The sequence below is a fragment of the Acinonyx jubatus genome, chromosome X (genome assembly GCF_027475565.1).
Source record: "Acinonyx jubatus isolate Ajub_Pintada_27869175 chromosome X, VMU_Ajub_asm_v1.0, whole genome shotgun sequence".
In the NCBI taxonomy this organism is placed as follows: domain Eukaryota; kingdom Metazoa; phylum Chordata; class Mammalia; order Carnivora; family Felidae; genus Acinonyx; species Acinonyx jubatus.
The window spans coordinates 72560273-72567460 of NC_069389.1; positions in this window are offsets into that span (position 1 = coordinate 72560273).

Sequence of the window (7188 nt, forward strand, 5' to 3'; positions counted from 1 at the left end):
ATTAGATGGAGACTATCATTTTCCTCATTGAATTTCCTGAAGACTATAATTTTCCTCATTGAATTTCTTGGTGCTTTTGTCTGTTCAAGTTTCTGTAACAAAATACTGTAAACTGAGTAGTTTATAAACAAGAGAAGTTTATTTCTCACAGTTTAGGCTGCTGGAAGTCCAAGATCAGGTTATCAGCATAATCTGGCGAGAGCTTCTCTTCTGTATCACAAACATCTCATTATATACTCACATGGTAGAAGAAGCAAGAGAACTCTCTTAAACTTCATTTTATATGGGAACTAATCCCATTGATGAGGACTTTACCCTTAAGATTGAATCATCTCCCAAATGTTCCACTTTCTAATACCATCACTTAGTAGGGTTACAAAATGAATGTAATCCTAATGGTTTCAGACCAATGATTTGGCATCTTTGCCAAAAATCTATTGATGATAAATATTAGGATTCACTTTTTGACTCATATTCTATTTCATCAATCTATATTGCTTTCTTTAGCCGGTATTATTCCTTTTTGATTATTGTCATTTTGTAATAAGTTTTGAAAGTTGAAAATTTTTAGTTCTCCAATTTTGTTCTTCTTTTAAATGATTGCTTTGGTTAATTTTGCTCCAGTACATTTCCATATGAATTTAAGAATAAGCATATTATTGTCTGAAATACTGATAGAGATTGCTGTGAATCTGTAGACCAACTTTGGGAGAATTTTTATTTCAACAACATTAAGTCTTTCAATCCAGGACTATAAAATCTCTTTCAATTCATTTAATTAAACCAGATTTTTTCTTTTATTCTTAATTTTCAGTTTTCAATTTTACCTTGATTTAGCTGAGTTTATTTCTAAGTATTTTAGTTTTTGTTATTAAAAATAAAAATATTTTTGGGGCGCCTGGGTGGCGCAGTCGGTTAAGCGTCCGACTTCAGCCAGGTCACGATCTCGTGGTCCGTGAGTTCGAGCCCCGCGTCAGGCTCTGGGCTGATGGCTCAGAGCCTGGAGCCTGCTTCCAATTCTGTGTCTCCCTCTCTCTCTGCCCCTCCCCCGTTCATGCTCTGTCTCTCTCTGTCCCAAAAATAAAAATAAAAACGTTGAAAAAAGAAAAAAAAATTAAAAAATAAAAATATTTTTAATTTTGTGTTTATGTTGTTAATTATAGACAATTGATTTTTATATATTGATCTGGTATCTTGCAACTTTTCTAAACTCAAATATTATTTTTAGGAGAATTTCTATATATTTCATCAGATTTAGTCCTTATATAATAATGTCATTTTCAGGTAATGATAGTTTTTACTACTCATTTCCAATCTGGTAATTTTTTTAATATGAAATTTATTGTCAAATTGGTTTCCATACAACACCCAGTGGTCATCCCAACAGGTGCCCTCCTCAATGCCCATCACCCACTGTCCCTTCCCTCCCACCCCCCATCAACCCTCAGTTTATTCTCCGTTTTTAAGGGTCTCTTATTGTTTGCCTCCTTCCCTCTCTGTAACTTTTTTGTCCCTTTCCACTCCCCCATGGTCTTCTGTTAAGTTTCCAGGATCCACATAAGAATTAAAACATATGGTATCTGTCTTTCTCACTTAACTTATTTCACTTAGCGTAACACTCTCCAGTTCCATCCATGTTACTACAAAGGCCAGATTTCATTCTTTCTCATTGCCAAGTAGTATTCCATTGTGTCTATAAACCACAATTTCTTTATCCATTCATCAGTTGATGGACATTTATGGTTTTTCCATAATTTGGCTATTGTTGAAAGTGCTGCTTTGAACATTGTGGTACAAGTGACCCTATGCATCAGCACTCCTGTATCCCTTGGGTAAATTCCTAGCAGTGCTATTGCTGGTTCATAAGGTAAAAAAAGTTAGAGACAGAAGGAGCCAAACCATAAGCGGCTCTTAAAAAACTGAGAATAAACTGAGTGTTTATGGGGAGTGGGAGGGAGGGGAAAGTGGGTGATGGGCATTGAGGAAGGCACCTGTTGGGATGACCACTGGGTGTTTTATGGAAACCAATTTGAGAATAAATTTCAATAAATTTCATAATTAATTAAAATTATATTAAAAATAATAATAAATAAGAAAAAATAAAGTGTTATCATAAAGATACTAGATATTAGAAAAGGTTGAAGAACATCAGTAAGACCTTTGAAAAAGACATTAAAAAATAACATATCAGAGATGAAGCACTCAATAAATGAAATTAAAAAATACAATGCATGGAATATATCAGGGTTCAGGCTGCAGAGGAATGCATCAGTGACGTGTAGATACAGTAATGAAAAGCAATCAACCTGAAGAGAAACCAATACTGCATAATGGGAATAGACTTAGAGTATTCAGTGACTCCATCAAGCATAATAGCATTAATATTATATGGATCCCAGGAGGAGAAGGAAGAGAAAGGGAGGCAGAAAATGTATTTGAAGAAATAATAGCTGAAACTTCCCAAATCTCTCAGGAAGAAAAGAGATCTAGATTCAGGAAGTACAGAGATGTCCCAATAAATTAAACCCAATAAGGTCCACAACAAGACACAAAGTAATTAAAAAGGCAAAAAATAGTGATAAAGAAAGAATTTTAAAGGTATTAAAAGAAAAGACAGTTGTGTACCAAGGAAACCACAAAAATCTATGAGATGATTTTTCAGCCCAAACTTTGTTGGCAGGAAGGGAGTGGCATGATGTATTCAAAGTGCTGCATAGGAAAAATCTATAACTAAGAATAGTCTATCCAACAAAGTTATTATTCAGAATAGAAGTAAATAGAATATAAAATAAACATAGAGTATAAGTAAAAGTCAGTCCAGATATACACAAAATTGGAGGATATAAAATATGATACCAAATATCTGAAACCTGTAGGAAAGAGGAGTAAAGCATGAGTTCAACATTAAGTGGTAATCAGCTTAATATAGACTGCTATGTGGACAACATGGTATACAAACTAAATGGTAACAAAAAATTAAAAAAAAAACAGTAAAAGATATGCAAAATATAAAAATTAAGATATCCAAGTATATCACTAAAGAAAACCAGCAAATCATGAAAAAGGGAAAGAGGAGAAAGGATCACAGAAAATCTACAAAAACAACCGCAAAATAAGTAACAAGATTGCAATAAATACATGTCTATCAATAATTACTTTTTATTTAAATTGACTAAATGTTCAAATTAAAAGACATAGGGTGACTGAGTGGATAAAAAGAGACTCATCTATATCTTACCTACAAGAGACTCATTTCAGACCTAAAAACCTGCAAATTGAAAGTGGGGGAATGCAGAAACATGTATCATGCAAATGGATGTCAAAATAAGGCAGGAATAGCAATACTTATGTCTGAGAAAATAGACTTTAAAACAAAGTTTGTAAAAAGAGACAAAACACACTATATAGTAATGAATGGGACAATCTAACAAGAATATATAACAGCGGTAAATATATATGCACCCAAGTACATACGATAGTTAATAACAAACATAATGGAACTAAAAATAGCAATACCATAAGAGTAGTGTAATTTAAAACCCACTTACATCAATGGACAGATCATCCAATCAGAAAATCAACAAGAGAACAGTGGCTTTCAATGACATACTGTATCAGATAGATTTAACAGATATATTCAGAACATTCCATCCTAAAACAGAAAAACAGACATTATTTTCAAGTTCACATAGATGATTCTCTAGAATAGATCACATTCTAAAGCACAAAACAAGTCTCAAAAAAAAAAAAAACAACGGATTGAGGTCATACCGCATGTCTTTTCTTACAACAATGCTATGAAATGATAAATCAACCAGTAGAAAAAATCTTGAAAAAACACACATACATGGACGTTAAATAACATGCTATTAAACATTGAATAGGTCAGGCAGGAAAACAAAGAAGAAATAAAAAATTACATGGAAACAAATGAAAATGAAAACAAAATTGTCCAAAATCTCTGGGATGCAGCAAAAGTGGTTCTAACAGGGAAGTTTATAATAATACAGGACTACCCCAAGAAGCAAGAAAAATCTGAAATAAGCAATGTAATGTTACAACAAGAGGAGGTATAAAAAGAACAACAAACACAACCCAAAGCCAGCACACTGAAAGAGAAAATAAAAGAACACAAATAAATGGCATAGAAACTTTAAAAAAGATAGAATAGATTAATGAAAACAGGAGCTAGTTCTCTGAAAAGCGCAAAATTGGCAATCCTCCTGCCAGACTCATCAAAAACAAACAAATAAAAGACACCAAAAAATAGAGACAAAGGACTCAGATAAACAAAATTACTCATGAAAGAGGAGAAATAAACTCACAAAAATATAAACAATTAAAAATGTTATAAAAAAAAAACTATATGCCAATAATTTAGAAAACCTAGAAGTTGATAAATTCCTAGAAATGTAGAACCTACCAAAAACTAAAGCAGGAAGGAATTTTTTAAAAAATGTGAACAGGCAGATTACCAGCAAGGAGATTGAATCACTAATAATAATAATAACAATAACTCCAAAAGTTCACCAAAAGTTTAGGACTAGATGGATTCACAGGCAAATTCCAATAAGCATTTAAAGAAGAGTTAATACCTATTTTACTCAAACTATTACAGCAAATAGAAGGAGAAAGAAAACTTCCAAATTCATTCCATGAAGTCACTATCACTCTGATGCCAAAACTGGATAAAGACACCTCTAAAAAAGAAACTTGTAGATCAATATCTCTGATGAACACTGTTGCAAAAATCCTCAACAAAATGCTAGGAAACTGAATCCAAAAATACATTAAAGAAATCATTATCCATGATCAACTGGGATTTATTCCCAGGATTCAAGTTTAGTTTAGTATTCACACATGAATCACTGCGAAACATAACATCAATAAGAGAAAGGACAAAAACCATATAATTGTCTCAATAAATGGACAAAATGGATTTGACAAAGTACAACATCCATTCATGATAAAAACCCACAACAAAGTAGGTTTAGAGGGAATGTACATCAACATAAAAAAAGGCCATATATAAAAAATTCACAGTGAACATCATAATGAAAGAAGAAAAACCAAGAGCTTTACCACTAAAGTCAGGAATAATACAACTATGCATATTCTCACCAATTTTATTGAACATAATACTGGAAGTCCTAGCCACAGTAATTAGAAAACAAAACCAAAAACAAATTAAAGGTATCCAAAGTGGTATAGAACAAGTAATAATTTCACTATTTACTGATGAAATGACACTATCTATAAAAAACCCCAAAGCCTCCACCAAAACCTAATAGATCTGAAAAATAAATTCAGTAAAACCACAGGATACAAAGTCATTGTAGAGATCTGTAGCATTTCCATACAGTAATAATGAACAACAAAAAGAAATTGAGAAAAAATACAATTATACCAAAAATAATAGGATACCTGGGAATAAATGTAACCAAAGATGTTTCAGACCTACACTCTGAAAACTATAAAAAATATATGAACAAAATTAAAATGACACAAAGAGACAGAAAGACATTGAATGTTGATGGATTGGAAGAACAAATATTGTTAGAATTTCTATACTACACAAAGCAGTTTACAGATTTAATGCAATCTCTATCAAACTATCAACAGCATTTTTCACTGAGCCAGAATGAACAATCCTAAAATTTATATGGAAACACACACACACACACACACACACACACACACACACACAAATAGCCTAATCAATTTTGAGAAAGATAAGCAAATCTGGTGTAACACAACTCTACTCTTCAATTTATATTACAAAGATGTAGTAGTCAAATCAGCATGATACTGGCACAAAAACAGACAAGGGGATCAATGGAACAGAATTGGAAACCCAGATTTAAACCCACAAGTATATGATCAGTTAATCTTCAAGAAAACAGGAAAGAATATTCCATGGGATGGGATGAAGACCGTCTTTTCAACTAATGGTTTTGGGAAAACTTCTCTGCTGCATGCAAAAGAATGACACTGGACCACTTTCTTTCACCATAAACAAAATTGAATTCAAATGGATTGAAGGCCTAAATATGAGACCTGAAGCCATAAAAATCCTAGAACAGGGCACAGGCAGTAATTTCTGACATTAACCATAACAACATTTTTCTCAAAATATCTTTTGAAGCAAGGGAAATAAAAGCAAAAATAAACTATTGTGACTACATTAACATAAAAAGCTTCTGACAAGAGAAGAAAACAATCAATAAAGTAAAAGGCAACCTACTGAATGGGAGAACATATTTGCAAATGACATGTCAACAAAGAATTAGTATTCAAAATATATAAAGAAGTGTACAACTCAACAGCCAAAACACAAACAATCCAATTTAAAAACAGGCAGAAGAAATGAAGATATTTCTCCAAAGAAGACATTCAGATGGCCAGCATACACATAAAAAGTTGCACATCACTCATCATAAAGAAAATGCAAATGAAAACTACACTGAGATATCACCTCACACTTGTCAGAATGGCTAAAATCAAACACAGCAAAAACAACAAGTATTTGCAAGGATGTGCAGAGAAAGGAACACTTATGCACTGTTAGTAGAAATGCAAACTGGTGCAGCCACTGTTGAAAACAGTATAGAGATTCCTCAAAAAATTAAAATAGAACTACCCTATGATCTATTAATAGTATTACTGGGTATTTACTCAAAGAATATGAAAACACTAATTTTAAGAGATACAGGCACCATTATGTTTTTAGCAGCAATAGTTTACAATAGCCAAAATGTAGAAGCAGTCCAAGTGTCTACTGAAAGATGAATGGATAAAGAGGTGGTATACATATGCAATAAAATACTTATCAGGCATAAAAGAGAATGTAATCTTGCCATTTGCAATGGCATGGATAGAGCTAGAGAGCCTAATGTAAAGTGAAATAAGCCTGTAAGAGAAAGAGAATTACCATATGTAGTCATTCATATGTGGAATTTAAGAAATTAAACAAAGGAAAAAAGAAGAAAAAAAGAGACAAACCAAAAAAACAGACTCAACTATAGAGAACAAAGTGATGATTGCCAGAGGGAAGGTGGTGGGGAAATGGGTGAAATAGGTGACTGAGTAATAGTACGTGTGTGTGTGTGTGTGTGTGTGTGTGTGTGTGTGTGTGTGTATGTGTGTGTATTTTTTTCTCTGTATGAAGAATCTTCAGTTTTGTGCTTG